This window comes from Microcebus murinus, chromosome 1, assembly GCF_040939455.1.
Source record: "Microcebus murinus isolate Inina chromosome 1, M.murinus_Inina_mat1.0, whole genome shotgun sequence".
Lineage (NCBI taxonomy): Eukaryota > Metazoa > Chordata > Mammalia > Primates > Cheirogaleidae > Microcebus > Microcebus murinus.
Genome location: NC_134104.1, coordinates 67,087,521 through 67,109,137, shown reverse-complemented (window position 1 = coordinate 67,109,137; position 21,617 = coordinate 67,087,521). Strand labels below are relative to the sequence as shown.

Genomic DNA, 21,617 nt, shown 5'->3' with positions numbered 1-21,617 from the left:
TCACTTTCTTGACAGTGTCTTTTGAAACACCACTGTTTCAAATTTTTTAAAAAAATTTATTATTTATTTTTAGAAGTGAAGTCTTGCTCTGTTACCCAGGCTGGAGTGCAGTGGCACAGTCATAGCTTACTGCAACCTCTTACTCCTGAGCTCAGCAGTCCTGTCTCCTCAGTAGCTGCGACTACAGGCATGCATTGCCATACCCAACTAATTTTTGAAAAACATTTTTTGTAGAGGTGAGGTCTTGCTATGTTGACCAGGCTGATCTTGAACTCCTGGCCTCAGGTGATGATCCTTCTGCCTTGGCCTCCCAAAGTGCTGGGATTACAGACGTGAGCCACTGCATCTGGCATAAAATTTTTTTTATTATGATAAAAAATAACTGACATTTACCCTTTTAATAAAATTTTCAGTGTACAGTATTGTTAATTGGAAGTATGGTGCTGTACAGCAGATCTCTAGAGCTTTTTCATTTTGTGTATCTGAAACTTTATTTATACCTATTGAATGGCAATTCCTCGTTTCTATCTCCTCCTTTCTCCTGGCAACCACCTTTCTATTTCTACTCTCTGCTTCTGTGAATTTGACTGCTCTACCTTAGATGCCTCATAAAAGTGGAATCATGGGTCCTTCTGTATCATTTTCAGTTAGCATAAAATTCTCAAGGTTCATCCATGTTGTCATGTATAATAGAATTTACTTCTACACTAAATAATATTCCATTGTATATACCACATTTTATTTATTCATCTGTCAATTGATGTTTAGGTTGTTTTCACATCTTGGCCATTGTGAATAATGCTGCAGTGAACACGGGTGCAAATATTTCTTTGAGAAGCCAATTTCAATTCTTTTGGGTAAATATGCAGAAGTGAAATTGCTGAAACATATGGCAGTTCTATTTTTAGTTTTTCTGGGGAACTTCCATACTTTTTTAAAATAGTGGCTGGACCATTTTGCATTCCCATCAACAGTGCATGAGGCTTCCAATTTTTCCACATCTTCACCAAAACTTGTTATTTTTATTTTTTTGGATAATGGCCATCCTAGCGTGTGTGAGGTGATAGCTTTTTGTGGTTTTGGTTTACATTTCCCTGATGATTAGGGATGCTGACCATCTTTTCATGTACCTGTTAACCATTTGCATGTCATTTTTGAAGAAATGTTTACTCAGGTACTTTGCCCATTTTTAAATCAGGTTATTTGGTTTTTTGCTGTTGAGTTGTAAGAATTCCTTATATATTTTGGATGTTAGCCTTTATCAGATATATGGTTTGCAAATATTTTTTCCTGTTCTATAGATTGCTTTTTCACTATGTTGTCTGTTTTCTTTGCTCTGTAGAAGCTTTTTAGTTTGATGTAGTCTCACTTGTCTATTTTTACTCGTGTTGCCTAAGCTTTTGATGTCATATCCAAGAAATCATTGCCATGTCATGAAGCGTTTCCTCTATGTTTTCTTCTAGGAGTTTTATAGTTTCAGGTCTTATTAAGTCTCTAATCCATTTTGAGTTGATTTTTATCTATGGTGCAAGATAAGGGTCAAATTTCAATTCCTTTTCATGTGACTATCCAGATTTCCCAGCATCATTTGTTGAAGAGATGATCCTTTCTCCATTGTGGATTCTCAGCACCCTTGTTGAAGATGAGTTGACTGTGTATTTATGGGTTTATTTCTGGGCTTTCTATTCTGTTATGTTGTTCTATATGTCTGTCTTTGCCAGTAGCATACTATTTTTAAGTATACTAGGTTTGTGATATGTGTTAAAATCAGAAAGAGTGAGGCCTCTATCTTGGTTGTTCTTTCTCAAGATTGTTTATGCTATATGTGGAGTTTTTCGTTGGTCTGATTGAATTTTAGGATTATTTTTTCTATTCTTGTAAAAAAAACGCCATTGGGATTTTGGTAGAGATTGCATGAATCTAGATCACTTTGGGTAGTATGTACATTTATTAAGTATTAAGCCTTCCAGTTCATGAACATGGGATGTCTTTGCATTTATTATGTTGGCTTTAATTTGTTTTATCAGTGTTTTATAGATTTCAGTTTGCCTCCTTGATTAAGTTTTTAAGTATTTTATTTTATTTTTTTTTATTTATTATTTTTATACAACAAAAGTGTAGCTGAAAGTATTTTATTTTTGATGCTATTGTAATGGTTTAAAATTTTGACAAAGTCAGTTTACCTATTTTTTCTTGGTTAAGCTATCAGTTATATCTAAGAAGGCTTGGCCTTATCCAAGGTCACAAAGATTTATTCCTGTAATTTTTTCTGACAGCTTTATAGTGTTAACTCTTACATATGGGTCTTCAATCCATTTAGACTTTGTTTTGTATATGGTATGAGGAAGGAGTTCAACTTCATTCTTTTGCATATGGATATTCTTTGTTCCTAATAGCATTTTTTGAAAAGACTTCTTTCTCCACTGCATTGTCTTGGCCCCCTGTCTGTCAGGAAAACTTACCTGTGTGTGGTGGTGCGAAACTGTAGTCCCAGCTATTTGAAAGGCAGAGGCAGGAGGATTGCTTGAGCCAAGGAGTTTGAGGCCAGGCTGGGCAACATAGACATCTCCCCCCCAAAAAATAAAAAATAAAATAAATAAAAATTTTTTAAAAACTGGTTGATTGTAAATGTAGGTATTTATTTCTGGACTCTCAATTGTATTCTCTGATCTATATGTTTATCGTTATGCTAGTACCACAGTGTCTTGATTACTATAGCTTTGTAGTAATCACAAAGTACGTATCCCTTAACTTCTTTCTTTGCTTTCAAGATTGTTTTGGGTATTCTAGGTCCCTTGGAATTCTATAGGAATTTTAGGATCAGTTTTTCCATTTTTGAAAAAAAAAGCTGCTCGAGTTTTGATGTAAGTTGCATTGAATCTGCAGATGATTTGGTGAAGTATTTTTATATTAAGTTTTCCAATCCATGAACATCAGGCATCTTTCTATTGAGATCTTTATTAATTTCTTTCAGTGATGTTTTGCAGTTTTCAGTGTACAAGTCTTATATCTATTTTGATAAATTTATTGCTAGATACTTTATTCTTTTTGATACTATTAACGTGGCATATATGAGATAATTAGGTTATTGATTATTTCATTTTTGTATTATTCATTGATAGTGTATAGAAATAAAGTTGATTTTTGTATACTGTTTTTGTTCGACCTTATTGAACTTATTCTAGTGGGTTTTTCTATGTGTAAGATTATGTCATCTGTAAATATATATAGTTTTACTTGTTCCTTTTCAATATTAATGTCTTTTATTTCATTTTCATGCCTAATTTACTCCGTTAGAATCTCTACTACAGTGTTGAATAGAAGTAGCAAGAGCAGACATCTTTGTCTTGTTTCTGATCTTAGTTAGAAACATTGAGTATTTCATCATTAATTATGATGTTATCCCTGGATTTTTTCACAGATGGCCTTTATCAGGTTAAGGAAATTCCTTTCTATTTCTGGTTTTTGGGTGTTTATTGGTGTATGTATGTATGTATGTGTGTATGTATGAATGACAGAGTCTCACTTTGTTGCCCGGCCTAGAGTGCCATGGCATCAGCCTAGCACAGCAATCTCAAACTCCTGGGCTTAAGCAATCCTTCTGCCTCAGCTTCCCGAGTAGCTGGGATTGCAGTCATGCGCCACCATGCCCAGCTAATTTTTTCTATATATTTTTAGTTGTCCAGCTAATTTCTTTTCTATTTTTAGTAGAGACAGTGCCTCGCTCTTTCTCAGGCTGCTCTCAAACTCCTGAACTCAAATGATCTACCTGCCTTGGCCTCCCAGAGTGCTACGATTATAGGCTTGAGCCACCATGCCTGGCCTATGTTGGGTGTTTTTATTGTGTAAGGGTGTTTGACTTCATCAAATGTTTTTCTGTGTGTATTGAGATTATCTGCCAATAATAAAAGCTTTGTCATTGATCCTTCTATTGAATATGCTGTATTATATTAATTGATTTTTATATGTTAAACCATCCTCACATTTCTGAGATAAATCCTACTTAGTCCTGGTTTCGTAAATACAATCCTTTTTAAGTGTTGGTGGATTTGATTTGCTAACATTTTGTTGAGGATTTTTGTGTCTGTATTCATAAGAACTATTGGCTTGTCATTTTTCTTGTCATGTTTTTGTCTTGTTTTGGTATCAATAATACCTCATAAAGTGAGTTGGGAAATACTATGTCCTCTGTTTTTGGAAAGAGTTTATGAACAGTTGGTACTAATTTTTCATTAAATGTTTGGTAAAATTCACCAGCTGAGCCTGAGGATTTCTTTTTTGGAGACTTTTAAATTAAGAAGTTGGTTTTCGTTAAGGGTTACAGAGCTGTTTTGTATTTTCTGTTTCATCTCAGTTGTATTTTGGTAGCGTGATTTTGAGAAATTGGTGTCAAATTTAAGAATATGAAGTTGTTTGTAGTATTCCCTTATCTTTTTTTCCTTTTTTAAAAATCATCTAGCTCAAAATGTCATCCCTTCTTATCTTTTTAATTGCTATAGTATCTGTACTAATAACCCTTGTTTCATTTCTGGGATGATGTATGTCTTCTCTGTCTTTTTGTTATTGTTGTTAGTTTTGCTAGAGTTTTCTACATATAACATATGTTTTTTGTTTCAATCATTTTCATTGATTTTCTCTGTTTTACTGTTTTCTATTTTATTGCTGTCTGCTTTTTATTATTTTCTTCCTTCTACTTGCTTTGGGCTCATTTTGCTTTTTTTTTTTTTAAGTTTCTTGTGGTGGATAATTAGGTTATTGGTTTGAGATCTTTCCTCATTCTAATGTAAGCATTTAGTGCTGTAAATTTCCTTCTTACTACTGCATTAATTGTAATCCACATATTTTGGTGTGTTATGTTTTTATTTTCATTCATTTTTATGTGTATGTTTTCAGATTTTCTTTGAGACTTCCTCTTTGACTCATGGACTTTTTAGAAGTGTATTGTTTTATTTCTCTCTTTAGAGATTTTCCTGTTGTCTTTCTGTTATTGCTTTCTAGTTTGCGTAGATTATGATCAGAGAATACACTCTATTATTGCAGTTCTTTAAAATTTTTTTAGGTTTGTTTAATGGCCCAGGATATGGTTTGCCTTGGTGAATGTTCCTTGGGTGCTTGAAAAAAAAAGTGTTCTGGTATTGTTTAGTGAAATAGTCTATATATGTGTCAGTTAGACTTTGTTGGTTGTGTTATTAATGTAGCCACTCTGCTTTTAAAATAATTATTTTGTGTTTTTTTTTTTTGTTTGTTACAAGAGTCTCACTCTGTCACCCTGGGTAGAGTGCAGTGGCATCATCGTTGCTCACTGCAACCTCAAACTCCTGGGTTCAAGCAATCCTCTTGCCTCAGCCTCCTGAGTAGCTGGGACTACAGGTGCACACCATGATGCCTGCCTAATTTTTCTATTTTTAGTAGAAATGGGTCTCACTCTTGCTCAGACTGGTCTTGGACTCCTGAGCTTAAGCATTCCTCTGGCCTTGACCTCCCAGAGTGCTAGGATTAATGCCTGTAAACCTAGCACCGTGCCCAGCCTGTCTTTTCTATTCTTTTACTTTCAACTTACTTATGTTGCTGAATTTGAATTCCTTGTAAGCAACATATAATTGGGCCATTAAAAAAAAATCTCTACCAATTTGTGTTATGATTAGTTTATTTTAGACCATTTGCATTGAAAGTAATTATTACTACATTCATGCTTAAGTCTGCCATTTTATTATTTTTGTTTATTTCCTATTTTTGTTCCTGTTTGTTTTTTGCCTTCCTGCAGATTACTAGAAAATTTTTTGGATTCCATTTTGATTTATTTCTAATGCTTTTTGAGTCTATCTTTCGGTATAGTTTTAATAGTGGTTGTTCTAGTTATTACATACAATAAGCATATGTGACATATAACAGTCTACTGGTATTAACACTTTACCACTTCAGTAGAAGTGTGGAAACCTCACTTCAATTTTACCTTTTACTTTTTCCACTTTTAATTATAATTGCCGTAAGTATCAGATAGTATTACACTTTTTTGTTTAAATCATCAAATGTGAATTCTAAAACTAATGAAGGCAAAGAAAGTCTCTTGTATATACCTGTATTTCTATTTGTTCTCTTGTTTCTTCTTCCTTTGATACTCCAAAGTTCCTTTTTTTGCTTGTTTTTGTTAAATTATTTTCTTTCTGTTTGGAAAATTTTTTTCAGCCAGTCTTTATAGGTAGATGTGCTGGAGACATATTCTTTTACTTTTTCTTCTTTTGAGAATGCATTTTATTTCCCCCTTACTTCTGAGGGGTAGTTTTACTGGGTATAGAATTATTGGTTGGCAGATTTTTTTTTTTTTTTTTTTAAATATTTGAAAAATACCGTGCCACTTTTATTTTTAGCCTCTGGCTTCACATGAGAAGTCTGGTGTCATTTGAATTGGTGTTCTATTGTGGGTAATGTATCATTTCTTTTTGCCTGCTTTTGAGATGTTTTTTCTTTGTCTTTAGTTTTTGAATGTTTAATTATGATATGTCAGTGTGGATTTCTTTAGATTTATCCTCTTTGGGTTTGCTTAGCTTTTTGGATCTTCAAGTTAGTGTTCTTCAGATTTGAGAAGGTTTCAGCCATCATTTCTTCAAATACTGTTCCAGCCTGACTCTCTTTCATCTCTCTTTATGGGACTTTGATGATAGTGAATGTTGGTTCTTTTGTTACTGTCGAAAAGTTCCCTAAAACTATTAATTGATTTTTTTTCAGTTTATTTCCCATCTGTTGTTCAGATTGGGTGAATTCTACTTTTCTGTCCTCAAGTTCAGTGATTTCCCTCCCTGTCATCTCTGTCTGTATTGAGCTCATCCAGTAAGTTTTAAAAATTTATTGTATTTTTTAGTTCTATAATTTCCTTTGCTTTTTTATAACTTTTGTCTCTTTGCTGAGATTTTTCATATTTTCACTCATTTCAGGAGACTGTGTAATTGATTGCTGAAGCATTTTTATTATGGCTTTTTAAAAAAATTGAGAATTTAAGTGATTGTTCAAACATTTGCTTTGAAATTCTTGTCAAATAATTTCAACATCTGATTCATCTCTATGTTGGCCTTAGTTATTGTCTTTTCTCAGTCATGTGACTTTCTTGGGTGATTTTCCATTGGATCATGGGCATTTTATGTATTATATTAGAAGGCTTTGGGCCCCTATTTAAACATTTTTTTATTTTAGCAGGCGGTCACCCTATTGAGGCTTAGCATGTAGGTTATTCCAATGGCAGTGTAATTTTTAGAACCTTTGCAGTCCACTTGATTTGTCTGAACCTACTGGGGCTCCCACTGGTCCCTGCTGGTGCTGCCTCAGCAAGTAGAAGGGGTTTCCCCGTGCTAGGTTTCTAGTTGTCCCCACATGGGACAGGATTCTAGTGGGACCCACCTACTGGTCTCTTCTTCCCCTTGCCCCCTGCCCTGGTATTTTTGGGCAAGGGAGGAGAGTCTTAGCCCAAACTGAGCCACTTTATGTGGCTGGATACCTCATTTTGCCTTCTTGCCTCTGTATTTCTGGGCAGAAAACAGAGAAATCTCAGGCCAAGTAGAGAAGGAGAATGCTTCTGGTAGCCTTCGTTGCTAGCTGGGTTTCCAGTTGATCTCATTTGTCTGATGTTGCCAGGGGGATTCTCGTTAGATTTGGTGGAGGAATTGTTACTGTCTGGTCTGCCTTCTGTTCCTAGGTTGGTGGTTGGGAAATGTCATATCTGGGTTGCTGCCTTCTGTTAGGTATAGGGACATAAAACATTGTGGTGCTCTTTTGTTTCTCCAGTCCCAGATTGTTTTTCTGCCTTCTTACAACATTTCAGGGTTTTCTTTTAGTTGTTGCTTGTGTTTGTAGTTGTTGCATGGTTTGTAGTTGTGCTTTGTGTGGAGGGGCAGAGAAAAACAGATCTAGATCACTTTATCTGGTCTGGAAGTTCAAGTCCCTTTGTGAGCCTGTGTTATCTCTATCTGATGGATTATTTCAATATTGAAAATAATAGTATATGGGTATGTGCTTTGTAAACTTTTAAGTATTGTATAAATGTGTGCCTCAATCATAAACCACAATATCTGACATCCAGGAAGTTTTTGTGAGGTCAGTCATGTCTAGTTCAAGAGGATGCTAGGGAATAAATGCATACTGTTTTACTCTGCGTTTGTCACATAAACAATTTTGTCATTTAGTTAATTAAAGTGAGTTTATGAATTCTGGGTGGGTTTTTGTTCCTCCCCTTCTGCTTGATTTACAATGAGTTTTACTTCCCTCTGTGCACTCGTGTGCACATTGGTTAGTTCCAGTTTATTAGAGATTACATGTGGTGTTTGTTTTTCCATTCTTGAGATACTTCACTTTGGATAATGGTCTCCAGTTCCTTCCAAACTGCTGCAAAAGGCATTAATTCATCCTTTTTTATGGCTTAGTAGTACTCCATGGTGTACATATACTACATGTTAATCCACATGAATTGATGGGCACTTGGGTTCATTGCAGATCTTTGGAATCGTGAATTATGCTGCAATAAGCTAGTATTTCTAAGTGATGAGTTAACTAGATAAATCGACTTCAACCATTTAAAAAAATATCTCACCAATAAACATGTTTCATGAATAGTTCATGCTTAATACACCTAATGGAATTATGGAGTAATCACTGGGTTCCTTTGCAGCCACTTCTTGAGGTATTCTCTGATTGACTATTATGGCAAATCTCCACTTCCTAAACAGACTAAAAACCATTCCCGGCTGGGTGTGCTGGCTCACGCCTGTAATCCTAGCACTCTGGGCAGGAGGATTGTTTTAGTTCAGGAGTTCGAGACCAGCCTAAGCAAGAATGAGACCCTGTCTCTACTAAAAATAGTAAAAATAAGCCAGGTGTGGTGGTGCGTGTCTGTAGTCCCAGCTACTTGGAGGAAACTGAGGCAGGAGGATTGCTTGAGCCCAGGAGTTTGAGGTTGCTGTGAGCCTGGCTGACCCCATGGCACTCGCCCTGGTGACAAAGTGAGACTCTGTCTCAAAACAAAACAAAACCATTCCCTTAGATCAGGGACTCTACATTTCTTTTAAGGTTAGATACACTCCACATTTTGTCAAATGCCTAGTTTAATTCTGAGCAATAAGAGTGACTGGCTGTGGCATTAAATAAAGGTGAAAATTGTCAGAAGAGCTGGAAATAGAAAATATGGCATTTTGTGGCCCATTTATAAGTTTTTAAATGATATTTCATATCAACTTAATAACATGTTATTAATAAGCATGTTATTAAGATATTTCATACTAAATATAATTCCAGTTCCCTCATATCCTCTTTAAAATTTTTTTATATAATTTTTTCTTTTTTTAAAAATTAAAAATTTTCTGCTTTTAGTAGAGATGGGGGGGGTGGTCCTCGCTTTTGCTCAGGCTGTTCTCAGACTCCTGATCCCAAGCGATCCTGCTGCCTCCCTGCTGCCTTGGCCTCCTAGAGTGTGATAGGATTATAGGCTTATAGGCATGAGCCACAACCACTGGTCCCCTCTTATCTTTGACTTGTGATAAATAGTGTTTTAACATTATCTTTTTGTTTACCAAGAATTGACACTTTAAAGACAAGTTTAAATGAAGTGTTAAATTTTCATTTTTTACATGGGTGGTTTTTTAACTTTAAATTTTATTTTTTAAATTTGTACAAATGTATGGGTTGCATGTGAAATTTTGTTGTATATATATATAATGTGTAGCGATCAAGTCAGGGTATTTTGAGTGTTGCATCACCTGAGTACAGTATATTTTTGTTAACTATGGTCACTCTGCTCTATCAACGTTGAATTTATTTCTTCTAATTGTATGTACCCTTTAATCCACTTCTCTTCATCCTCCCCACTCCCCCCTAAATGGGTATTTCTATAATATTTTCTAGGTTTCCTTAGTTATATTACATTACAATAATTTTTGTGTTACAAAAATAGGATAAAGTTTTTCTGTTCATTGCCTTTTCATTTTCAAATTTTATTTGTATTGGTGTTATATTTTGAAGATTTTATTTTCTTGCTTCTAGAACATTGCTAAGAATAATGTTCAATATATTTAGATTTGGAAAAGACCTTTCCTGTTGGGTTATTTTAGAATAGACATTTATTAGGAGGCATAGAATCCGGTTGAAGTCTTTGCCTTGCCACTTAGATGTTGTGTAACTGTGGGTACTTAACCTCTTGAACCTGGGTTTCATCATCTATGGAATTGAGACAAACAATAATACCTACCCAGGTAGTTGTAGGGGGGGCGTCAAATGAAAGTAACATGTGAAAGCACTTTGTAAACTCTGAAATACTGTATCAGAATGTGCTTGTATCATCTTTGAGAGGATTGCTTGAAAATTTGCCTAGGTAATCTTGGTCATCATAGTGAAATAATGTGTCATGATTATTTATAAAATTAATGTTCAATAAAAATTCGCGTAAAAATAAAACAGCTTTTCCTTGATTTTGGTGGCTTATTTTTTTTTTTTTTTTTTTTTGAGACAGAGTCTCACTTTGTTCCCCAGGCTAGAGTGAGTGCCGTGGCGTCAGCCTGGCTCACAGCAACCTCAGTCTCCGGGGCTCAGTGATCCTACTGCCTCAGCCTTCCGAGTAGTTGGGACTACAGGCATGCGCCACCATGCCCGGCTAATTTTTTGTATATATATTTTTAGTTGGTCAATTAATTTATTTCTATTTTTGGTAGAGACGGGGTCTCGCTCAGGCTGGTTTCGAACTCCTGACCTTGAGCAATCCGCCCGCCTCGGCCTCCCAAAGTGCTAGGATTACAGGCGTGAGCCACCACGCCCGGCCTGATTTTGGTGGCTTATTAATTTTAAAATCTAATTTCTAGTAGTAGATCTGGGGAGGGATTACATAGTTGCTTGATAGTGTAGCATCCTCACTGTTGATAGTATTAGTTTTTGGGATATTTCTCCAAGAAACGGGTGATACGGAACTAAAGCTTCTATCTCTTTAGAGGTTTATAGACTAAAGCGTTTATAAAGATGCATACTGTTGTGTTTTCTCACATGGGTGGACAGTTGGTTTCTTATTTGATAAAAGTTTACTGGTTAGTTGATTTGAAAGATAAAGGCTAGGTAAAAATGTTTGCTTGGTGGCTTTTATTTTTACTCACTTTGCTCAGCAATCTTTTAAGTTATCTGACTATCCCTGTAGGATTTTCTGTTTCAACTAAGTGTAATAACTATTAATACATTAATGGCAATGTTATTAAGATTTTGGCTTGATTTTTGATGAGAGTAGAAATGGAAAATGGTTGAAGACAAACCTGGGTAAGGTAATTTCTGGGGTAGTTGGTTTGAATTTATTGGGCTGTCATTCCTCCCTGGGATAGATCTGGTTTCAAAAGTATACCATTAGACCTTATTCAGATATCATTTTTAGTTTAAATATGTAAAATGTACCTCCTTAGAGGGAGTCTTAATAACTTTAATTTTCAAAGCAGTATTGTAAATTAAAAGAACACATAAATCTGTTCTTTGCATTGTCACTGTGTAGAAATTCTAACCAAATTCATAGAAATCTCTTGCCTGGAATGAGGTTTTTTTTTTATTTTTTAATATCATTGAGAAAATAAAAAATCATTCAGAAAGCCTCATTAAATTATAAAAGAACTAATTTAAAAATATATCTTGACTAATGTGTACAATGTGATAAAAGATTCTAAAGTACTTTAAGCATTTTTTGTTTCAGATTCTTATGCCATGTATGCTATAATTTATCATTTCATTGCTTTGGGCTTTTGGTTTCATTTAAAGGGCAGAGATAGCCTTTTTATTTGGCAGTGCTCATGGAAGCATAAGCAATTAAAATTTGTAAGCTTATACATTTCAGTGAAACTTTAAAAATGAAGCTTTTGGAAAAATAACCTTAATTAACCAGGAACTACATTCTTTGTCGGCTTTTCTAAAATGGTCATATTTGGGAGTAAAATTAAGGTTCATGGTATAATGAAATAATTATCGAGCAGTTAAGATTTGATTAGATTCTTCTTTATATTGAATTTCTGTTTATTGCCTTATAAATTAATGGTCTTGACACAGTTTTTGTGGATGTTTCTTCTAACACATCTTTTATCTGGATCCTGCTACATTAATTCATAAAACCTCATCTTTTGCAATCTTTTCTAGGCAAAGATGACAGTTAAAACATAATTTGGTAGATTGGAAGTATTAATATTATACCATCCAAAGATATACTTTGAAAATATAGTATCAATAGAAGTTGTCCAGGTTCCCAGAACCAAACATGAAGTATGTGAAATATTTTAAAAAACAAAAGCAGCTCTTCTTATCTGTTGAAAAGTGCATGTATTCTAGCACTCTGGGAGGCTGAGGCGGGTAGATCCTTTGAGCTCAGGAGTTAGAGACCAGCCTGAGCAAGAGTGAGACCCCATCTCTACTAAAAATAGAAAAAAATAGCCAGGGATGGTGGTGTACGTCGGGAGTCCCCAGCTACTTGGGAGGCTGAGGCAGGAGGATCCCTTGAGTCCAGGAGATTGAGGTTGCTGTGAGCTAGGCTAATGCCATGGCACTCTAGCCAAGGGCAACAGAGTGAGACTCTGACTCAAAAAAAGAAAAGTGCATGTAGTTTTTGTAGGTTTTTTGAAAGAGTACTTTTGTTTTTTGGGTTTTTTTCCGGCATATTATGGGGGTACAGATTTTAAGGTTTCAATAAATGCCCATTCCCACCCTCCCCCCCACATGAAAGAATACTTTTGAAATTAGTTATTCCTGTTATTTTAAAACAAAGACTGGAAAGTTTGATTGAATTAAACTATTTATATTGTTGAGAATTACCATAGTACATTTGATACAGTGTTTCATAAAGTATATTGTAGATCATCAGTAGGTTGGATTTCTTTATTGTTAAGATCTTTAAGGCCTTCTAGGGAAATTTATAGGGAAATTTGCCAAAACCCTACTAGGCTGGTTTTGAGACCATGTTCTGCTGTTTCATTAGGTTAATGTGACCTTGGGTGACTTTTCTACACGTCTTAGTTTCATTATCTATGATTCCATAATTAGAGAGATAATATTGTATGGTGGTTAAGCTCCTGGAGCCTGACTTCCTGGGATAAATTCCAGCTTTATATAAACATTTTAAAGAATATTAAGTGTCTATTATGTGCAATGCAGTAGTTTTAGGCACTTGGGATATATCCGTGAATAAGACAGACAACAATTCTTGCCTTTGTGGAGTTTATTTTATTATAATAAAAATAATAGTGGAACAGAAAAAGAATAAACATCATGAATAAGTAGGTTATGTAGATATGTTAAGAGGTGTTAAGTACTGCAAAATGTATAACAAGTTAAAAAGAGGATTGGCTGAGTGTAAGTGGGGGCAGGTTGCAGTTTTGATTAGTGTGGCTGGAAAGATCTATTAATAAGGTGACAATTAAGCAAAAAATTGAAGTAGGTAAGGGATTTAGTTATGGGGATCTCTAGGGGAAGAGTATTCCAAAAGGAGGTACAGGCAGTACAGTAGGCCTTAGGGCCTACTGGAACATGCTGGAGATTCTGGAAAATGAGTTAGGTCTGTGTGGCTGGAAAGGAGTGAACAAGGGGGAAAGTAGAAGATGAAGTCTGAAAGATAAGAGGGTAGTTGTGGTGGTGATAAGATGGGGGATAGCACAACAGTGAGTGTAGGGCCCCTGTCAACCATTATGAGCTGTTAGGTTCTGCCACTCACTAGTTGGATATCCTTTGGTAAATTGTGTAACACCCCTGTAGTTTTCTCATCTGTAAAATGTGAATTATAATAGTACCAATGTTGTAAGTTTGTTGTTTAGATTATGTGAGTTATTATCTTCAGTGTCCTAGGAACACTACTGAGCAAAGTCCAAAGCATTCTTACAATGTGCAGTCAACATTAAAAGGTCAGCTTCAGCAGGGTGTGGTGGCTCACACCTGTAATCCCACCACTTTGGGAGGCCAAAGTGGGAGGATCACTTGAGGCTAGGAGTTCGAGACCAGCTTGGGCAATATTATTTACCACACTACATTATTATCACAAACTGTGTTTCCCATCCTTACTAAATTGTGAACTCCTTTAGGCAGGGACCATGGTATTTTATGCATGTCTTAGGAATCTTAGATAATGTATTGTACATATATCACGTGACCAAAAATGTTGGCTTCCTTAATAAATCAGACCACCTGCTAGTTATATTGGAATATTGCCAGTATATTGGAATATTGCCAGTCTATCAAAACTGAATAATGAAAGGATTGTAGTTAATGGCCCCTGAAAAATATTTCATTTATTTTCTTTCTGTGCCATAGTTATTAAAATTGGTATTAGTAGAACACTTCCTCAATTACTGAATAAGTATAAAAGTTCTTATCATGTAAAAAAAAAGTGTGTATTTGTATTATTGTATGTCTATTAACATCTGCTGTCATTGGCTGATTAAAAACAAATACTATCTTGATCGATAGCATAAATATAATACAACTCCTATCTTAAAATATAGGTGGTCCCTGCCTTAACTATGGTTTGACTTCCAGTGGTTTGATTTAGGATTTTTCAACTTTCTGATGATGCAGAAGCTATGCAGACATTCAGCTATAGGCATAAACCCATGACTTATTGGGACATAACCCCATCATAAGTTGAGGAGCATCTGTATATTTTTAGCCTTAATCTGTTTATGTATGCACAAGTGATTATAATCAAAGAGTATTTAGTCAGCAAAATCTTAAAAGAATTGCTAAGCAGGAATATTCACTGATTACTCAAATGGGAGAGTAGGGCAAGGAAAGAGGAAGATCTTAGCTGACTGCTGGGTAGATGTCCAAGAAATTGTATTCCTTTGGTGCTTGCACAGTTTCCAGTTTAGTAGATTCCTTCCCATTGGTTGAGAGGAGTGGGAAAGGTAAATTAGGGATAGAGACTTGAAGGAGAAATGATGCTATTAATAAATGAATTAGGGTTCCAGAGAAAGATTATGTTACAGTTGGCTTAGAGGAAATTATGAGGTTCCATAGTAATGTTTGTATGTAATAGGAAAGATATTCATAAATTTCTGTTTATGGCTGGGTGCAGTGGCTCATACCTGTAATGTAATACCAGCATTTTGGGAGGCTGAGGTGGGAGGATCACTTGAGGCCAGGAGTTCAAGACCCAAGACCAACCTGTGCAACACAGCCAGACCCTGTCACTACAATCAGTCAATCAATAAATAACTGGGCATAGTGTGTGCTCCTGTAGTCCTACCTACTTGAGAGGCTGGGGCAGGAGGATTGCTTGAGCCCAGGAGTTCGAGGTTACAGTGATCTCTGATCATACCACTGCACTCCAGGCTGGGTGACAAAGCAAGACCTTATGTCTAAAAATAAAATAAAATAAATTCTGTTTATAAATTTAGACTTTGAGGTTATATTATTTTGTGTGTGGCATGTCCCCTTTTCCTTCTTGCTTCGCTATTTTATTTTTTGACACATCTAGTTATATTCTTTGATGTATGACAGCATTAATTTAACACTTTCAATAAAAAGGGATACAAAGAAGGTGAGTATGCTTTTTGTGAAAATATTTTCAACAGAATATTAATATTTCAGAAATATTGTCCAGTCTTTGGTGTTACCATCTTATGTGATGAGTTATGTAATAGTGTCTTGATTGTGGAGTAGATATATCAAGTTATGTTTAAAAAAGACTCATAATATTAGAATGTGTGATTTAAAGATGTTTCTGGTATATAGATTTTGCAGTGCTTTTTCTGTTTAACTTATTCCTGCAGCTGTTTTAACATTTCTAAATGTTGAATACAATAATATATATAAAGAATATATAAAAATCTAATAGAATGTAAATAGCAATATAATGAAGATACAGTTGTTAAAGAAAAACTTTAGACAAATTAAATTTAGCAGAGTTTATTTGAGCAAAGAAATACTGACAAATGGAACAGTGCTCAGAACCAGGAGTTTCAGAGAGCTCCATCCAGCAATGTGGGTAGGCAGTATTTATAGACAACAAAAGGAAGTGACATACAAAAATGGCTTGATTGGGTACAGCTTGGCATTTGCCTTATATGTACATGGTCTCATGAGTTGGCAGCTTGTGATTGGCTGAGACTCAGCTCCTTGTTACAAGAATATACTCTTAAATTAGGTTGCAGTTTGTTTGAACACTAAGTTAGATTGCAGTTTGCTACTTAGGGAGGCATCTTTAGGACAAATTTAATTTAACACAGTTTTGCTTTACCTATTTTTTTTAACAGTGTCTAATACAATAGTATAGTTTTATGGCTTATCCTTTTGGCACTGTTGCTATCGAAATATGTGTATACTTTAAAATAATTTTATGTAATTAAGGGCATATATGCTCTTTTGAATGCTTGCCTATAAAACTTTGAGGCAGGCAATTAGGAACTTAGTAGAAATAAATTATTTAAAAATAGAACTTTTGTTTGTAACTGGTTTAGCAACAAAGCTACTAAGGACTAGGAAAGGCTGTACTGTTTGTAAAGGCTGTACTGTTTGTAATTCCTTGATAAAATTATATAAACACGAACTTGAATTAACATGCTTAGTTATTTTCTAGAGATTTTTAATTTCTTTCGTTGTTCTGCGATTACCTTTATGGCTTTTATTGATGTGCAAGATATTTATTGAGCCCTAAAAATGTGTTAGGGTTGTGTTATATAAAATTCTTTATCTATTTTTGAAAAAAATTATATTTAGCCTATTCTTTGTTTCTGATGATTTAGCTTTCATTTTTCATTATCTTCATTTCATATACCTGGGGAAAATATCCCAGTTACACGAAGAAAATGATCTGTGTCCAATATCAATGCAATACTAACATAGAATGTAAATTTTCTGTATTAGTCTCTGCTAAAAGGTTGATTACAGCATGATGTTTAAAAATATTGATGGATCATTTTAGCATTATTAAATACATTTGCCTTGAAATTTAAAATATTATTTTTATATTTTCAAAAACTACATCCTTACTATATTGAGATTTTTCTGCTGAGGGAAATGTTATTGTAGGAGTTTATGAAGAAATAGTATTATTTGAATAATGGAGAGTATCAACATATGATTTTAGTGAAACACATTTGGATAAATTCAAGGTTATTGTCCTGATTTCAAAGAAATCTTAATCCCTAACTAGAAGTTAAATTTGAAAAAGTCTAATTTTTGTCTGAGTCATTTCTTATCCTTGTGATGTTATTTAGTGTTGATGGGTCATTGCATTTGGACTAAGTGTTAGTTGCTGCTAATTTTGTTTAGCACAACAGTATCTACCATGGAAATAATTTTTTATATTTACTGTGTTTAGATAAAACAAATTTACCTGACTTTGAGACTATGCTTAATCTTGATTCTTTTGGAGAATAACCTGTACTTTTGTACTTTTGTAGGATAGAGGGAGGAATCAGCAGCTTGGAGATTCAGCCAAGTGATCTGGCGGGATGGGCATTTGCCAGACATATTTTATAGAGGTAATTCAACGTTGTTTTACTCAGTCTTTATTTTTTACCTGCGCTAGAGGCCCATGTGCTTGCACATGAACACGTGTACTCACAACTATACAAATGTAACACTCTACATTTACTGGACAATCTGTTTTCCTTTTATACCCTCTTAAATATAGCATGAGTATTACGTATAGCATATCACTGTATGTAGATATGAACATCTATGCATTGAAAAGAATCAACATTCTTCATTTTATAGGATAAAGTCCATTATCTTCTCTCGCTTAACTAGATAACTTATGTATCTCTTTTTTAGGCTGCACTTCTCTTATGTTAAGAAGCCTTTTTTGGTGCATATATTAAACCTATACTTTTATCTTTCAAACATGAAAAAAATTAATATTGAACAGTTTTCAAGGAATTCACATATCTGTTAGTGGCACATATCAGTTATTAATGATCATAAAGATTCTGAAGTTTCTCTGAATTTTTTAATTTGTTTTGAGAACTTTTAAAACTTGCGTATTGAAAATATTAGCAATTTTAGTGGCCATATTTTAGGATTTCCTTCTTTTCCCTTATCTTCTGATAATTGTTTAGCATTTTCACCCCTTTACCTAGGTTTAATATAAAAGGTGTACACACTTAAGCAGTAGACAGTGTTATAATAATATCAAAAAAAGGCTTTCCCTATCTCATTCACTTAACGTTGTATATCCTTCTAGATACTTTTTATACATGTACAAGCATTTAGATGTGTGTTTATATATTCTTTACACAAATGAGATCACACCATATATATTATTCAGCAACATGCTTTTTTTTGGTAAAAACTTCCATATCTTTGTGTATCATTCCTTTTTATTTTATTCTGTATCGTATTCTAGTATTTGGATGTATCGTAATTATTTTAACTAGTCGCCTGTTTGTGGACATTTAGGTTTTTAGTTCTTTTGCTACTGTAAAAGGTAATGTAGTGAATGTTCTTGGGTTCATGTTTGCACATATTTTAAAATATATATTCAGCATAAATTGCTAAGGTAAAAAATACTGGGCCAGAGTATGTACATTTAACAGTTTGGTGGGTAAATTGACTAACTCTAAAAAGAATGACCAATATCAGTAGTCTGTGAGAGAGAGGATCTTTTTATCTCTTTAACAAAACTGGCTAGTGTCAAACCTTTTTTTTTTTTGAGACAGAATCTTGCTCTGTTGCCCTTACTAGAGTGCCATGGCGTCAGCCTAGCTCACAGCAACCTCAAAGCCCTGGGCTCCAAGCAAGTGATCCTCATGTCTCATCCTCCCAAGTTGCTGGGACTACAGGCATGTGCTACCACACTTGGCTAATTTTTTCTATTTTTAGTACAGACAGGGTCTTGCTCTTGCTCTTGCTCACGCTGGTCTCAAACTCCTGAGCACAAGCTATCTTCCCTCCTTGGCCTCCCAGAGTGCTGGGATTACAGGTGTGAACCATTGCGCCCAGCCACAAACTTTTTAATATTTGTCAGTTTTTTGTTGATTAGCTTTGCTTTGCTTTTATTTTGGGTGAGTTTGAGCATTTTCCCATTATTATTGACCAAATGTATATTTTCAGTGATCTGTTTAGTCATGTGTTTTGCCCTTTTATGGGGCTCTTTGTATATTAAGGAAAGGACCCCCTTGTTATTTTTTTTCTGTGTTTTGTTTTTAATTGACAAATAATTTTATATATCTATGGGGTATAGCATCTTTTAATTGACAAATAATAATTGTATATATGGGGTACAAATGTGATGTCTTGATACATGTTTATACTGTAGAATGATCAAAACAGGCTAATTAGCATATTTGTCACCTCAAATATTTACCATTTCTTTGTGAGCCTCTTACTATTTGGTAGGCAAATTATTTTTGCTGATCTTTTTTTTTTTTTTTTTTTTTGCCCTACGAAAGTTTTAATGTGTTATTATTGAATATAGTGATTTTCTCCTTCATTGCTAGGGTGATTGAGTGGGATATTAGGTCTAAAAGGTCTTCACAGTTGATTGCAGGACTTAGTTTTCCTTCCACATTATAATATCTTAGAATGACATGACCCCCTGACTTGTTGTTTGATATTTTTTCCCCTTAGTGACACACTCAAAAAATTATTCAATATAAACTGAGTTGTGTTTTTTTTTTTTTTGAGACAGTCTCGCTTTGTTGCCCAGGCTAGAGTGAGTGCCGTGGCGTCAGCCTGGCTCACAGCAACCTCAAACTCCTGGGCTCAAGCGATCCTTCTGTCTCAGCCTCCCAAGGAGCTGGGACTACAGGCATGAGCCACCGTGCCCGGCTAATTTTTTCTATATATATTAGTTGGCCAATTAGTTTCTTTCTATTTATAGTAGAGACGGGGTCTGGCTCTTGCTCAGGCTGGTTTCGAACTCCTGACCTCGAGCAATCCGCCCGTCTCGGCCTCCCAGAGAGCTAGGATTACAGGCGTGAGCCACCGCGCCTGGCCATAAACTGAGTTTTTAAACAGTTTAAACCAGGAAAAGTAATAACACTTCTATAACTTTTTTTCAAATACTATAGTTCACTGAATCTAAAGCTACCAATATTAAGATACTTACTGCAACAATTCAGGGTTTCATGTTATTCTGAGATTTTGCAATGCCAAAGGAGTCCTGCAATCAGTGGTCTTTGTCTCTATTTGTTTTAAAGTCTGTTCGTCTGATATTAATATAGCCAATTCTCTTTCCTGTTACTGTTTTCATAGTATATCCTTTTTCATCTTTCTTTTTTTTTGTCCGATTTGACAGTCTCTGCCTTTTTTTTTTTTGTTTTTTTGTTTTTTTGTTTTTTTTTTGAGACAGAGTCTCGCTTTCTTGCCTAGGCTAGAGTGAGTGCCGTGGTGTCAGCCTAGCTCACAGCAACCTCAAACTCCTGGGCTCAAGCGATCCTCCTGCCTCAGCCTCCCGAGTAGCTGGGACTACAGGCATGCGCCACTATGCCCGGCTGATTTTTATATTATATACATTAGTTGGCCAATTAATTTCTTTCTATTTTTATGGTAGAGACGGGGTCTCGCTCAGGCTGGTTTCGAACTCCTGACCTCGAGCAATCCGCCGGCCTCGGCCTCCCAGAGTGCTAGGATTACAGGCGTGAGCCACCGCGCCCGGCTGCCTTTTTATTAGGCTGTTTAAATCATTCACATTTAATTATACATATGGTTGTATTTACATTGGTCATTTTCCTATTTTTTTAATTTATATATCTCATATGTTTTTGTTCCTCTGTGTCTCCTTTACTACCTTTTTTGTTAAATATTTTCTAGTGTGCTATTTTAATTACTTCATTGATTTTGTGTTGTATGTTTTTAAAGATAATTTCTTTGTAGTTGCTGTTGGAATTATGCATTTTAACAGTTTGCTTAATATCAGTAAAATATAGAAACTGCTCCATTTTCTCTTCTCTATTATGCCATTGTTGTAATGTACATCTATATATGTTATAAACCCAGTAATAGTGCTATAATCGCTGTTTTACATATTGTCAGGTCTTTTAAAGAAGCAAGAGAAAAAATGAGAAACATTTATAGTCTTTTAGATTAACCCACATGTTTACCATTTCTGGTGCCCTTCATTTCTTTCTGTGTATTTGAATCTGATGTCTTTTCCTTTCAGTTTGATGGGCTTCCTCTAGTGTTTTTTTTTTTAAGGCATATCTGCTAGCAAAAATTTTCTCAGTCTTTGTGTACCTACTAATATTTTTGTTCTTTTTTGTTTTTTTGTTTTTCTTTTCTTTTGTTTTTTTTAATATTTATATTTTTATTCTTTTTTTTTTTTCCTTTCTGGGACTAGTAATATCTTTATTCCTTCATTTTCAGAGGATAGTTTTGCTGCCACCTAGGTTGATAACTCTTATCTTTTAGCTCTTTGAATATGTGATCTCACTGTATTCTAGACTCTTATTATTTCTGAGTGGAAGTTAGCTGTTAATCTTATTGATGGTTCACTGCACATGCTGAATCATTTTTCTCTTTCTGCTTTCAAGATTTGTCTCCTTGTGTTTGCTTTCAACAGTTTGACTAAGATATGTATAGGTGTTTATCCCTATTGAAGTTCATTGTGCTTCTTAGCTCTGTAGATTTATTGTCTGGAAAAAATCAAATTTGGCAAGTTTTTGGTGAGTATTTTATTAAATATTTTTCTGCTC

At 34.8% G+C, this 21,617-nt stretch overlaps 1 protein-coding gene across 3 annotated transcripts in view; it reads left to right on the top strand.

The window, feature by feature from the left end:
• Window positions 1-21,617, top strand: part of ZNF148 (zinc finger protein 148) — a 134,540-nt gene that overhangs the window by 22,060 nt on the left and 90,863 nt on the right. For all 3 annotated transcript variants that reach the window (XM_012780425.2, XM_012780426.3, XM_012780427.3), the window contains exon 2: window positions 17,385-17,465. The gene's annotated coding sequence lies outside the window, so the exon portion shown is untranslated. The remainder of the gene's footprint in view (window positions 1-17,384; window positions 17,466-21,617) is intronic.